The sequence below is a fragment of the Armigeres subalbatus genome, chromosome 3 (assembly GCF_024139115.2).
Source record: "Armigeres subalbatus isolate Guangzhou_Male chromosome 3, GZ_Asu_2, whole genome shotgun sequence".
Taxonomy (NCBI): domain Eukaryota; kingdom Metazoa; phylum Arthropoda; class Insecta; order Diptera; family Culicidae; genus Armigeres; species Armigeres subalbatus.
Genome location: NC_085141.1, coordinates 142,105,839 through 142,121,533, shown reverse-complemented (window position 1 = coordinate 142,121,533; position 15,695 = coordinate 142,105,839). Strand labels below are relative to the sequence as shown.

Here is a 15,695-nt window from a genome sequence, read left to right as displayed (position 1 = left end):
GGTCAAAATCCGATGTTCTTCGACTGCTTGGACTACTAAAGTATATAGGAAAATTTATTCCTAACTTATCAAAGCACACTGCAGCACTAAGAGAACTCTCACGGAATGATGTCATGTGGTCGTGGACCGAAGTACATGATCATGAACTTGAAGATCTGTTAAGCTCAATAACTACAACACCAGTTCTAGCAATATTTGATCCAAAAAAGCCTGTTGTTGTTCAAACCGATAGCTCGAAGGATGGTCTGGGAAGCGTACTGATACAGGATGGAATGGCCGTGGCTTATGCATCACGCACATTATCCAAGAGTGAGCAAAAGTGGGCTCAAATAGAAAAGGAGCTTCTTGCTATTGTGTTTGCTTGTGAACGGTTTCATTACTTCCTGTACGGTCGTGTTTTTATGGTGCAGTCAGACCACAAGCCCCTCGAATCATTGGTAAAGCGTGACATCGACGATGTGACACCTCGTCTTCAAAGAATGTTTTTACATTTGTTGAAGTACCCCGGAATGTGCATAAAGTACACTCCTGGAAAGGATATGTTGATTGCTGACTGTCTTTCCCGTGCTCCGATACCAGGTAATGATTGCTTAAGTAAGGAACTCTCTGGTATGATCCATTCTATACATCGTAAAGCATGCTTGTCACCTGATAACTATAAGTTATACGTCGAAGCATTGAACAGTGATGAACGTTATCGTCGCATCGTTAACTATACGGAGTATTGCTGGCCATCCTACCATCAATTAGATGATCTTTCTCAGCTATTCTATAAGCATCGTCATCTACTACATTATGAGAACGGTTTGCTGTTTAAAGAGCATCGTCTGATTGTCCCAACAACGTTACAAGCAACCATAACGAAGTGGTTACATGCACCTCACCTGGGGATAGAAAAAACTCTCGCTCGTGCTAGGTCTCAGTTCTTTTGGCCGGGAATGACGACTGATATCACTGAACTTGTAAAAGGATGTAGTGTTTGTGAAAAGTTCACGCGTAATGTACAAAAAGAACCTCTCTACCAAGATTAGTTATCCCTTTGAGCGTGTTGGAATTGATCTGTATGAGTACGCTGGTCAAGACCATGTTGTGATCGTCGATGCTTATTCAGGGTATATAATTTCTAGACGGTTGAATGAAAAGTCTGCTCGCCATGTAGTCGATGTTCTTGATCGTGTTTTTTGTGATTATGGCTATCCCACACAAATCAGATCTGACAATGTTCCTTTCAACTCATCTGCGTTCGACACATATGCTAACAAGTGCAATATTGAGTTTGTATTTTCCAGTCCTCGTTACCCGCAAAGCAATGGGCTGGCAGAAAAAGGAGTAGCCATTGCAAAGAACATTTTAAAAAGATGTTACGAAACAGGTGACATTGAATCTTTTCGGTATCGTTTGCTTGAGTACAATACTACCCCTGTAGCAAGTATGGGTTTGTCTCCAACTCAACTGTTTTTTGGACGCCAGCTTAAATCACGGCTTCCTTCTTCTGGTGCTTTGCTGTTGTGCAATAACTTGGATGAAGACCACGTTACAGACAAGATTGAACGGAAGCGCCGGTATCAAAAGCATTATTATGACCGTTCATCGAAGCCCTTGCCTGTCCTGGATATAGGTGATAAAGTAATTTTCAAGAAATGTGGGAAAGAGTGGCATTACGGTCAAATAGTACGAATGGTTAATAGTCGATCATACATCGTCAGGGATAGTTTCGGGAATCATTTCCGACGAAACAGGAGATTCATTGCTAAAACAAGAAATGAGAACCTACCCAGTAGCGAGTTACTTTATGAAAATCATATTGATAATAACCTAAACTGCTGCGATCGACCCACGAGAGTAGTTGTACCGAATGCACCGCCCGCGCTAAATGATAGGAATCGTTACTCGGAACGACATCCTAGCAATGATCAGGATTTGACTTTACAATTAAATACAGGAGATACTTCACTATGCCTTGAAACAGATTCTGATAGTTTTTACTCAATAGGCGATTCTGATGTATCAGTTAATGATGAATGAGTAATGCCACATCTGACCTAAATAAGTCCCCTAACGATGTACACTATAAGACGCGAAGTGGACGAGTTGTACGCCCACCACAAAGGCTAGATATTTGAAAAAGTAAGGTACCATTTCTAGATAAGAGAAAGCGTGTAATAGATATGATTTATTCTGTTAAACTAGCAACACTTCTTGACCATTATTAGCTTAGATACAGTACTGTATACCAGTGGTAACTGAACCGTTAAGTAGTGAGGATCAAATAAACCTGTCTACAATTATCACAAATTAAACTACTTTTATTCGAATATCTGATACTTATTACAATTATATTCACTGTACGCTTGATCAATAGTTTTCTGATGCAACCGAAGAAAATGCACGTTCATAATGTTCGGGTTCGGCGCATCTTCACTGTGTTCAATGGCACTTTTCACGCGAGTAAGTTTGCCCCGCACTGCCCCTTTCTGACGAGTGAGAGTCTTCAATTGCTCATCCATCTTCTGTTGTTCTTGCTTCGCTTTTTGCAAGGATTTCTGTTCACTGATTGCTTTCGGTGTTGGCATCACAACACGATCACTTTTGCACTTGTTTCCGAGCGACGGCCATTTGCAATTTTCGCAGCGCGTCGCTGCATTCGACCAGCGGATCTGGTGAGTGCTCAATTTCAACGATTTTTCGCGGAAAAAACACTCGCGTCGACGTTTTTCCACTACTTCTCACTATATCCGGTCATAGAAGGACCAATGTTCCTTCAATAAACCGAGCGGACTGTATTTAACGAATTTTTCTTTGCGGAATGAAAAACGCGTCCGATTACTGTTAATCGACAAGATAATATATTTGTTTCAAAAGATACATGTGTGTGTGTGTGTTTCAATGTTCACGGCAAAGGGGTGACGGTATTAGCTGGATTCTGCATGAGTGGGTTTAGCTCCCAACAGGAATGTTTATTTGAATTCATCACAATTAGACAGTTTTAGGGAGATTTGAAATTTTTTTAAATTTTTCCTATACAAATTTCCATATAAACATAAATTGACTTCGCGCCACCCCTAAATGGTCACCGAATTGCCTGAAATTTTGCCAGGACTCCTATATTATCAAAATGATGCTAATAGACTTATGGGAGTTGGAATTTTCGAACATTTTTTTAAATTTGAACTGCCCTAGGGTACACTTTACGATTGCGAAAATCGGGGACCGTCACGAAAATATGATAGACTTTAAACTTTAATATCTAAGCCGTTTCTCGATGGATTTTCAATTTTTTTGGACCATTCGATCAAGGATGAGTCAACGCTTCTTTGCATTTATTTGAAAATACTGATTTTTAACTATTTATTATTGATAATTGATAAAAAGTTTAGAAATAGGTAAACCAACCAATCACGTACATGCATCACTAGCACAGACATCAAAATTCAATCACTTGCTGGTTTGGATCTAATCCTCAGTTTGAACAAGATTTTACGCATAGCAGACGCATCAAAGTGATCGTAGCGGAGCGGACACAGCATCACGGAGGCGCTAATAACATTTTCAAAGAAAATCCATCGCATTGGTGGTGGTGCTCGATGTGTTGCTGCAGATCATTCAACCTCACCGAAGCAGAATTTAATATGAAGAAAAGGTTGACCATAAGAATAGCACTGTGGCGATCCCGCACCGCCAGTGCCGATGCTGAAAATTTGTTACAAATTGTGGTGTCAGTTAGTTGGAAAGGAACATTGGGAAAAGAAAATTGGTTCTTCTCAGGACCAACATTTTATGAAAAGAAAAAGTTGATTGCGAAAATAGACTGTTTTGGTGGCATCGGGTTTGGCGTGGTAGCTTGGTTGCTGTTAATGATTCCATCCATTAAAATTCACTACATCATCTCCCTCCGACGCGCTATCAAATTCACTATTTACGATTGAGTTTTGCTCTTTGAAGAAAGTTTATTTCGGATAGTCGGATTGTAAAAAATCAATGAATACGCCACCTCAGTGGAAACTTTCTACAGCAACCACCCATCGGTGAACGTCGCTCGGACAGACAGATGCCAAGAGATAATGTTTGGTAATATGGAGAAACTTCGTCTTGAATGAAATTTCTGCTGTTATTCCTCGTAACAATACGCATCTATGATAAACAACATTCCATAACCAAATTCAGAATCGAGAAAATTTCATAGGATGCTTAGAATTTGTCATTCTGCGTTGTCGGGTCCGTTGTCTGCGGAATCCCGATCGAAATAGCTCGCGCGCGCAGTGACGCAGCTTACTTATATCCAATGAAGTAATTCCATTAGCCCCGCACCTTCATTAATCGTTATGAGTGCACATTATATTTACACCCATATCAGCTCACAAAGAGGCGGGGCTTACGGGTTTAATTTATTAAATACAAGAAAGCTGCTGTTCGGCGCGCGCGAGCCATTATGATCGGGATTCCACAGAAGGCGGTTCGACATTCGATGCAGCGGAGCGGACACAGCAGCACGAAGTGGGTGGCATTGTGGCATTGAGCAAACTGCTCGGAGGCCAACTGAATCAAGAAGTTGAATAGTTGTTCCCAGTTCGATGGACTTAGAGTCTCTAACCGTGGAATTAACATGACTCATCGGCCGCTGAAGCCACTCGACTGGCTTTCAGTCGGGGACATCACAATCCTTACTTTGCCACGTACGCTTACATCGCGGGCGAAAACTCATTCCGCGGAATCCCGATCAAAATGGCTCGCGCGTGCCGGAAAGCAGCTTTATTCTTTATTAGATATAAGAAAGCTGCTTTTCGGCGCGCGAGCCATATTGATCGGGATTCCGCAGCAGACAACGGACCGCTCGGAGAATGACAAATTCTAAGAATCCTATGAAATTTTCTCGCAAGATTCTGAATTTGGTTATGATATGTTGGTTATCTAAGATGCGTATTGTTGCGAGGGATAACAACAGAAATTTGACTCAAGACGAAGTTTCTTCATATTACAAAACATTATCTCTTGGCATCCGTCTGTCCGAGCGACGTTCACCGATGGGTGGTTGATGTGAATAGTTTCCACTGAGGTGGCATCTGTAGAGATTGTATGATGTAGAACAAAAATGTATGCAGCTCATTTTGGGAGTTGTCTGAATAGGTTTGAATGAATGGAATTGAGTATTCGTACTTGAGCGTGTATGCAAAGAGTGAGTACGAATCAAGTCAGTTTTGAAACGGTTGCGTTGACAGACGGACGTGAGATCACAATGTCGCGGACGGTAGTCGGACTATTCGTTCCCATTCTTAGATGGAAGGTTTTGCTCGGCCTGTGATTCCTGTCGTATTGTCGGGGTCAGTTTTTGTTTTGTTCCGGTTTGAGCACCAGTGTGCACGTTTTATTTTAACCTCAGCGACATCAAAAAATCGTGTCGCCGTGTTTTAAGTTGTATGGTGGAAGTGTCGCGAGGTCAAAAATAATACGCAAGGATAAGTGATTGTATGTGATGTTTCTTATTCGTTGGATGTTGCTAGATTGTTTACGGTGAAATAGTGAGAGTTCCAAACAAATTTGGGCGTTTCTTCGAAATTGTTAGATATACATATTTAGCTTGGTATTTAGAATGAGGTGTATAGAGTTATTGTTGATTTGGAATTAAAACTATATTTTGATGGATAAAGCACATAAGAATTATGTTGATGGTAAGTTGGTTTTGCGTTGCAATTGTTATACAAACAACAAATACGCAAGTAGAATTAAAAGGAACCCCTACCGTATACGAAAAACACACAAAATTATGAACATTGTTATAAATTACTTGCATTGTACATATTATGCTGATTCTGACAACATAGTATTGCGTTTGAAATATGTGAGTTATTTAAAATGAAAGCTGATTTTGTACGATTCAGAAAATCGAAAGACTATTGATATTAAAAAAACTAACTTTATTGGTAATTTTATAGCAAGAAACTCCAACTCTAGAGTGGGTTGGTCGATGGCTGGATATGCCATCGGACCTAGTTGGGTCAAGAAAATCCAACTCTGGAGTGGGTTGGTCGGTGGCTGGATATGCCATCGGACCTAGTTGGGTCAAGAAAATCCAACTCTGGAGTGGGTTGGTCGGTGGCTGGATATGCCATCGGACCTACACAGCAAAAAGAATTGTAATATCCATCGACGTAATTCATGCTGTTGTAATAAAATCCCTATGTAAAGACAATATTCTGATGCTAAATTACATCATTTTTATGTTTTATCACATCGGCCTCAAATTACACAGGAATGAAATATCTTTTCTGCATTACGTTGAGCTTGGTTAATTTTCACAACATATATAACGTAAATTTTACATAAAATCAAATGCAACCAAATGATTCTAATTTGATTGTGTAAAATTACACAGATTGTATGCTTTATCGCATTCTTTAATAATGTATTTTTAAAACCCGCAACACTGCTCAGATGTTGAAGTTATCGACTGGCTGACCACAACGCCGCCATATTGCAATTGAAAATTGGTTCGTGATTTGGTGAGCTTTTGTCCGGTAAGTTTTGTAATAAATTAAATTTAATGTTAAATCTAGCATGCCATTAATATTCATTTCTGTTGCAGCATGTAATAATGAACCGAAATCGCTTGGATAAAGGTGAGTTTAAAGTACTTTTAGCCTGGAAAGTCCGTGATATATTTTTTTGTTTTTGGATGTAGAATTTTGTTAATGAGACCCTCAGATTATTCAGTTCCCGGACTTCCCGAAAGATATTCTCAATCCAGTTGAAAACCGGAATTGGGGGTGTGGGGAATAAAGTGAGTCCAATACGTACAATACGTACGTTAAACCTAACATCGGAAGTGGTGCGCTGTTTTCATATTACGAAGCGCTATTCAGCGCACCACTTCCGAAGTTAGGTTTAACGTACGGATTGTAAGAAAAATCCAACTTCGCTAGCCCCCAATTTCGGGTTTCAACTGGATTGAGAATATCTATTTAATTATGAATTCAAATGTACCAAAATAAATAAATAATAACTTGGGTTCTTTTCAGTTTTATGAGGTGAGCTTTTGTTACTTCGGACCGTACGATTGATGGCTGCCATAAATCGACACCAATATTTCTTCGGGATATGCTAACATGCAACAGTACCGTGCAGCATATTTTGTTAGCATGCCGAGTGAACGGAGGAAACTTTCTCGAACCATTTACACCTATCCGCAACTGCACCGAAAACCGTTTCCACTGAGGGAAGCCACTATGGAGCAGTTTACTTCCTGAACTTCCCTACTTATGAACATTGTGTAGGTAATGGAATCATCTATTTTTCTGCATCCACAATAAGCGTACCCGTTTTTTAATGTCCCACTTATTTTCCTGGATGTCCTTCATTTTCCACATAATCACTGTGGCAATCTACAGGTAAGTTTAAAGAAAAAATAACTTAGATATAGGAATAAATTTAGTTTTTGTTTGCATTTCAGGAGCTCTTCCACGATGCTGGTGCTGGTACTCAGCAAACATTTATGTATCGTTAGATGAGTTATTTGTCTTGAGCAACCTAATATAGTCTACAACACAACTGGATTTTTCTCCCAGTCCGTACTGAAAACTTTAACAATCCGCACTAAAATACAAACAGTAGAGAATATGTTGGTATTCTGAATGGAATCCTTTCAGAATTCTGAACAGATTTGCTTGGGAGCCATTGAAGAAGAGAAAGCCTTTTTGAAATTCCGAGAAGAGTACTGACGAGTTTCCGAAGGGAATATATTAGTGTGCTTTCGAGATTTTGACAAGAATAGTTTCGCGATTCGGATGGGAATCCTTTCGTGGTTTTGACGGAAATCCTTCAGGATTCCAACGGCAATTCTTTCAAAATTCAGACGGGAACCATTTCGGTATTTCTACGGGAATACTTTCATGATTTCGATGGAAATTCTTTCGCAATTGAGACGAGATTTCGACGAGGATTACGACGAAAATTCTTTTGCTATTCCGGAGGGAATAGAATGGATTTTGGAATTCCACCGGGAATCATTTTGAAATTTAGTAAGAAATCTTCTGGGATCCCGCAGGCAATAATTTTTGAACTCCTCAAGAAACCTATCGTGATTCCGACGTGATTTTTCGTGATTCTGCCGGGAATCCATTATGATTCCGACTCGAATCCTCTTCGGATTCTGACAGGAATCATTCCGGATTCCGAACGGAATTCAGATGGGAATATTTTCAGAATTGCGATGGGGATCATTTCAGAATTACGACGTGAAACCTTGCCGACGGGAATCCTTTCGGCATTCCGATAGGAATCCTTTCTAGATTCCAACATTAATGCTTTCTGGATACCGATTGAAATTCTCTCGGGATTCTAACGGGAATTCTTCCGAAATTTCGGCGGGATCCATTTCGGTATCTCGAAGGGAATACTTTCAGGATTTCAGTGGGAATTCTTTAGGGATTGGAAACATATTTCGAAGGGGAAATCTTTGGAAATTTCGACGGAAATCCTTTTGCTATTCCGCAGGAAATCTTTATGGTATTCTGCAGGTAATCATTTTATGATTTAGCAAGAAATCTTCTGCGATTCTGCAGGGAATCATTTTTTTATATTCCTCCGGAAATATTTTTGGGATTGGGAGGAGAGTACATTACTTGCGGGATACCGAAAAAACCCTTTCGAAATTCCGATGGAAATCCTTTCATGATTCCGACGGGAGTCGGGATTCCGATAGCAAAATTTTCGGGATTCTGAAGTGAATACTTTCGTGATTCCGACGGAAATTAGTTCAAAACTCCAACGGGAATACTTCCGGGATTCCAACCAGAATCCTTTAGAGATTCTTTCCGGCATTCCGACAGGTATCCTTTCTTGATTGCGACTCAAACCCTTTCGAGATTTTGAGAAGAATCGTTTCGTGATTCCGACGCGAATCCTTTTATGATTCTGACTGGAATCCTCTTGGGATTTCAACTGAAACTCTCTCAGGACTTGGACTGGAATGCTCTCGGGATTCCGACCGGAACTCTTTTGAAATTCAGACGGGAATATTTTTCGAATTGCGACGAAAGTCCTTTTGGGGTTCCGACGGGAAGCCTTTCGGGATTCCGAGAAGAATCCTTTAGGGAAAACAGGAATCATTTCGGATTCCAAACGGAATTCAGACGGGAATTCTTTCGAAATTCCAACAGGAACCGACAGGAATACTTTCAAGGGGGAATTCTTTAGAGATTGTGACTATATTTCGACGGGAAATCTTTGGGGATTCCGAGGAATTCCGACGGAAATCCTTTTGCTAGTCCGCAGATAATCTTTATGGAATTCTGCAGGTAATCTTTTTAAGATCTACACACTTAAATTATTTTTTAGATCTCGGCAAAATTTTTGCCGAGATTCCAACAGCCGAGATCTCGGTAATATTTTTTACTGAGATTCGGTAATTCCTTTACCGAAATTTCGTCAATAATTTGCCGAAATTCGGCAAAGTTGATTTTTTGCCGAGATCTCGGTAACGATTACCGATGACTCGGTAAAGTTTACCGAAATCTCGGTAAAAAATTTACCGAAATTCGTCGAAGTTATTACCAATATCTCGGCTGTTGGATTCTCGGCAATCGGTAAACATAGAATTTTAAGTGTGTAGCAAAAAATGTTCTGGGATCCCGAAGGGATTCTTTTTTTAATTACTCCGGAACTCTTTTTGAGATTCCGTGGTCGTGCGGTTAGCGACGTCAATCCTCTAGACTCTAGACGCATGTGCTGTGGGATGTGAAGGGAATCCTTCCGGGATTCCGAAGGGAATCCTTCCGGGATTCCGAAGGGAATCCTTCCGGGATTCCGAAGGGAATCCTTCCGGGATTCCGAAGGGAATCCTTCCGGGATTCCGAAGGGAATCCTTCCGGGATTCCGAAGGGAATCCTTCCGGGATTCCGAAGGGAATCCTTCCGAGATTCCGAAGGGATCCGTCCGGGGATTCCGAAGGGAACCCTCCCGGAATTCGAAGGGAATCCTTCCGGGATTCCGAAGGGAATCCTTCCGGGATTCCGAAGGGAATCCTTCCGGGATTCCGAAGGGAATCCTTCCGGGATTCCGAAGGGAATCCTTCCGGGATTCCGAAGGGAATCCTTCCAGGATTTCGAAGGTAGGGTTTCAAAGGGAATCCTTTGAGGATTACAAACGGAGTCCTTCGATGATTCCTTAGGAAACTATTTAGTGAGTCTGAAGATGATCCTTTCAATTATTATAATAATTATTATAATAATTTTTTTTGAGATTCCGACGACAATCCTTTGGAGATTCTTTCGGGGATTCGTGAAGTAATCTCTATGACAATTCCGAATGGAATCCTTCTGGAGTTCCGAATAGATCCTTGTGGAGAATTGTTTTGGTATTCCAATAGGAATCTTTGAGGTTTTCAAATTGAATTCTGACAGGACTTTTACGGGAATCCTTTCGGGATTCCAACAGGAATCCTTCTGGGATTCAAAGGAGAATTCTTCAGGGATTCCAATAAGAATATCTGGAGATTCCGAATGGGATGTCTCTGGGTATTTGGGTATTCCGTAGGGAATCTCTCTGAATATTACGAGGGAAATCTCATAGAGGTATTCTGAAGGGAATATCATTGAAGATCCCAAACAGAAACTCTTTTGAGCTTCTCGAATATATTTCCGTCAGAGTCCCGAATGGATTCTCGTCAAAATCTCAAAAGGATTTCCGCCAGAAACACGAAAGAATTTGCATTGGAATTCAACAAGTACTCTTCTCGGAATTCCAAAAATATATCCTGATATCAAAATCTCCAAAGAATCCCCGTCGAAATCTCGTCGCAATCCCAAAAAATTCCCATCGGTATCCTGAAAGTATTCTCGTCGAAATACCGAAAGGGTTCCCGTCGGAATTTAGAACGCATTCCCTTTAGAATCACGATCCAGTCAGAATTCAGAAAGGATTCCAGTCGGATTCTTGAAAAGGCTTCCCGTCGTAATCTCAAAAGGATACCCGTCTCAATTCCGAGAATATTCCCGTCTGAATTCCGTTCGGAAGCCCTAGAGAGTTCCAGTCGGAATCATAAAAAGATTCCCGTCTTAATCACAAAAGGGTTCTTGTCAAAATCTCGAAACGATTTATGTCGTAACCCCAAAAGGCCCCAAAAAATTTCTGTCGAAATCCCAAAACTATCCCCGTCGGAATTCCCTTGGAATCCTAAAAAATCCTCGTCAAAATTTCGTCGCAATCCCTAAAGATTTTCCATCGAAATCCTGAAAATATTCTCGTCGAAATACCGAAAGGGTTCCCGTTTCGAAAGAATTCCCGTCGGAATCCAGAAAGGATTCCCGCCCGAATCTCAAGAGGATTCCCGTCGGAATCCCGAAAAAGACTTTTTGATGATTCAAAATGATTCCCTGCGGTATCCCAAAAGATTCGTTACCAAATCTCAAGATTCCCTTTTTGTGGAATTTTATAAAGATTATAGCCTGCACCTAAAAGTTCTCCAGTAGCCTTGCGAGCAAAGGCGTAAGAAGCTTTCTCGACACCCTGGGCATAATGCATCCATTGTACTTGCCACACAAGATACATACTCATGCAATGGCAGGCATAGAAAGCTTTCAATTAATGACTGAGGAAATGCCAATAGAATACTAAGTTGAAAAGCAGGCCAAGTTCCAGTTGGAATGTAGAGCCATTGAAGAAGATGAAGGAGAAGAAGCCAGCACCTGTTCAAGGCTGTAACGATAATGCTACGTTTAGACAAGGCAAGTGAATTGAGCAAGTCGCTTGAATCGAACGCGAACTGAACGTGTAAACACCTTAATTCAATTCACTTGAACGAAAAGAAAGTTCAACATGTTCAACTTTTGGCAAGTCAATTGAATTCAACTGAGTTGCTCAATTCACTTGCCCTGTCAAAACGTAGCATTAGGCTGTGAACCATTCCACCGATTCGTTTAACTTTTAGTTAAAATTTGACACTTCGATGGTTATTTTCCCATCGTGGTTAAAATTTTACTCCGAAGCCGACCCATTTGAGTTCTGACAGATTGATAGTTATTCGGAACGAAATGGATTTGGCGCCAATTTTCTCGCGAACAAAGTTTAACTATCGAACTTTCAAATCTAACCATGCTCCGGAGCAAGGTTATTTTTAACCACGGCAAAATAACCAACCTGTCAAATTTTAACTAAAAGTTAAACGAATCGGTGGAATGGTTCATAGCCTTAGAATTCTAAAGCAAAATTAAATTAAAAAAAAAAACATATGTATAAAAGGCCAAAACGGCGAACTATAATATTTCAAAATGTAAAATTAATTGTTAAACAAACCAAGAATAAGTAAAAATAAAAATGATTATTACTACTATACTCATAAGGATTCTCCTTGCAGTCCTTAAGTAACCAAAGGATTCGATTCGGAATCAAAAAACAATTTCGTTAGCAAATCCAAACAGATCAGATTAGAATCCCGAAAGGATTCCATTAGAATGCCAAAAGATTCTCTCCGGTTTATATGTTAGTACCGATTGTGAAAGCTTATTACGTAAGCATTTTTTCTGGGTTTTTCAACCCCCGCTCCCCCCTTGTAAGATTTTTTCCATACAAATGATTTTTTATTTATATGGAGCGTAAGATATTGACCAACCCCCCTCCCCCCATAAGTGCTTACGTAATATGTGTACGGCCCCCAAAGTACGGAATGTGAGAAAAATCCCACTACATATACAATTTGTCTCACATTTGTATACAATTGTTTCGTTGACTATTCGGTTGTTCAAGACAAATAACTCACCTAACGATACAGAAATGTTTGCTGATTGAGTATGTACCAGCATCGTCGAAGACGATGAAATGCAAATAAAAATAAAAAATAATTCCTTAAATCCTGAGAGTATTCCCTTTGAATTCCCTAATGCTACGTTTAGACAAGGCAAGTGGATTGAGCAAGTCGCTTGAATCGAACGCGAACTGAACGTGTAAACACCTTAATTCAATTCACTTGAACGAAAAGAAAGTTGAACATGTTCAACTTTTGGCAAGTCAATTGAATTCAAAATTCACTTGCCCTGTCAAAACGTAGCATAAAGGATTTCTTTTGGAATACCTGAATGATTTAATTTGGAATCCCTTAAGGATTCCATTAGTATTCCTTTTGATTAGATTCCCTTGGAATCCTCAAAGAGATTCCCTTCGGAATATCCATAGAAAGTCTCTTCGGACTACTCAAAAGGTTCCCTTTGTAATCCCCAACATTCCTTTCGGAATCCTCTGAGAAAGGATTCCCTTCGAATCTTAGAAGGATTCACTTCGGAATCGAAGAAAGTTTCCTTCGAAATCCCAGATGGTTTCCCTTCTAAATTCCTAAAGGATCTGTCATAGTTCCATTACTTTATTATACTTTTGACAGATACGTATTTCGACCTCAATAGTAAAGATTGTTTTTAGTGTCTCGTATTTGACTCGACTAGTCGAGACACTGAAGACTACCTAACTGTTGAGGTCGAAATACGTATCTGTCAAAGGTACAATAAAGTAGTGGAATTAAATGGTATACTTAGTACAAACTCGTCTTATGACAAGTGAATACATTCCACTAAAAGCTTCAAATAATTTTCTCATGCTAAACGATTTCCTTCGGAATCCCTAAAAAATTAGAACCCCAAAAGAATTTCCTTTGCAATAATCAAGGTCCTTGAAAGATTGTTTCCTAATCCCAGAAGAATTCTTTTCGACATCTCCAAAGGGCTTCCTTCAGAATCCTTTGTCTTTGAGGCCATTCTGAGTAATCCTTAGAGGCGTTTTGGATGTTCATTTCAAGAATAACAAAACATACTCTATATAAATATTGCCTATTCTTTTTTACAGCATTTGTCGTCGTCTAAGAAAACCAGATTTACGTGCCGCTCAATTATGTTCTCTCCACGGTGGTAAATAACTCGTGTGAAACATGAAAGTTTCGAGTGAGAGGCCGCTCACCTTTTGCCCTACCATTTCACCGGATGGGGAATTCATGGTCAAGATGACACGCTGCCCCTGGATGATATAACCATTACACTCGAGAGTTGCGGATGGACCGATCAGGACAACGAATCATAGGTAACCGCGATTCTACCGATGTAAATACTGTAAATAATGGTAAATTACAGTAAAACTAACAATTCAATAATCTGCTGCATTTCACTATGTCGCTCGTGTGCGTATGTATGTATGTGCGTATGTATGTATGCAATAAAAATTAGAAAATGAGAACAAAAAACATTCCATTTAGCAAATCAAATAAATAAAAACCGAAAACTCCCAAAAAAATTATTCCCCAAAATAAATTAATTCAACATCATACTTGGACGGTTTTACATCACATTCATTAATACATCGCTTCGATTACATCATCTTACGTCGCTCTTGTTTGTTACACAGCAAGCTCTCGAGTGCGTCGCGCAGTGTAATATTCATATTCCGATGGACTCAACTGGTTGCAGCGATTTCGATGTAATATTCAACAAATTTTTTTGCTGTGTAGTTGGATTAAGAAAATCCAACTCTGGAGTGAGTTGGTCGGTGGCTGGATATGCCATCGGACCTAGATGGGTCAAGAAAATCCAACTCTGGAGTGGGTTGGTCGGTGGCTGGATATGCCATCGGACCTAGTTGGGTCAAGAAAATCCAACTCTGGAGTGGGTTGGTCGGTGGCTGGATATGCCATCGGACCTAGTTGGGTCAAGAAAATCCAACTCTGGAGTGGGTTGGTCGGTGGCTGGATATGCCATCGGACCTAGTTGGGTCAAGAAAATCCAACTCTGGAGTGGGTTGGTCGGTGGCTGGATATGCCAGTTTTAAATACATGGTTTGAAGCATTATGCCTTGAAAACTCAAGTCAAAAAAGGCAACTATGGAGTGTAAGCTATCGAGAGTTAAAATGTGTAAATATGTTAGAAAAAGTTTAATATTTTCTGATTTTGATGCTGAAAGGATGTTTTGAGCCTGGAACACTCAACCCAAGAAGGCATAACCAAAATCGGCAACTGTTAGTCATCAAGAGTCCAAATATGTAAATATGTTAGAAAAAGTTTAATATTTTGTGATTTTGATGCTGAAAGGATGTTTTCGGCCTGGAATACTTAACCCAAGAAGGCATAACCAAAATCCGCAACTGTTAGTCATCAAGAGTCAGAATGTGTAAATATGTTAGAAAAAAGTTCAATATTTTCTGATTTTGATGCTGAAAGGATGTTTTGAGCCTGGAACACTCAACCCAAGAAGGCATAACCAAAATCGGCAACTGTTAGTTAACAAGAGTTAGAATGTGTAAATATGTTAGAAAAAGTTTAATGTTTTCTGATTTTGATGCTGAAAGGATGTATTGAGCCTGGAACACTCAACCCAAGAAGGCATAACCAAAATCGGCAACTGCTAGTCGTCAAGAGTCAGAATGTGTAAACATGTTAGAAAAAGTTTAATATTTTCTGATTTTGATGCTGAAAGGATGTTTTGAGCCTGGAACACTCAACCCAAGAAGGCATAACCAAAATCGGCAACTGTTAGTCATCAAGAGTCAGAATGTGTAAATATGTTAGAAAAGTTTAATATTTTCTGATTTTGATGCTGAAAAGATGTTTTGAGCCTGAAACACTCAACCCAAGAAGGCATAACCAAAATCGGCAACTGCTAGTCGTCAAGAGTCAGAATGTGTAAATATGTTAGAAAAAGTTTAATGTTTTCTGATTTTGATGCTGAAAGGA

At 39.9% G+C, this 15,695-nt stretch overlaps 2 long non-coding RNA genes across 3 annotated transcripts in view; both read left to right on the top strand.

Moving 5' to 3' along the window:
- Window positions 1-5,585: 5,585 nt before the first annotated feature.
- LOC134227979 (uncharacterized) overlaps window positions 5,586-15,695 on the top strand; it is a 51,460-nt gene continuing 41,350 nt past the window's right edge. Inside the window, exon 1 of the long non-coding RNA XR_009983811.1 lies at window positions 5,586-5,666. This is a non-coding gene — a long non-coding RNA (uncharacterized LOC134227979). The remainder of the gene's footprint in view (window positions 5,667-15,695) is intronic.
- Window positions 6,425-14,197, top strand: LOC134227978 (uncharacterized). Of its 2 annotated transcripts, none has more exons than XR_009983809.1 (4): window positions 6,425-6,512; window positions 6,581-6,614; window positions 7,014-7,382; window positions 13,822-14,197. It is a non-coding gene; the product is annotated as an uncharacterized LOC134227978 (long non-coding RNA). The 2 variants fall into 2 exon arrangements; XR_009983808.1 differs by lacking the exon at window positions 13,822-14,197 and adding an exon at window positions 7,445-7,619.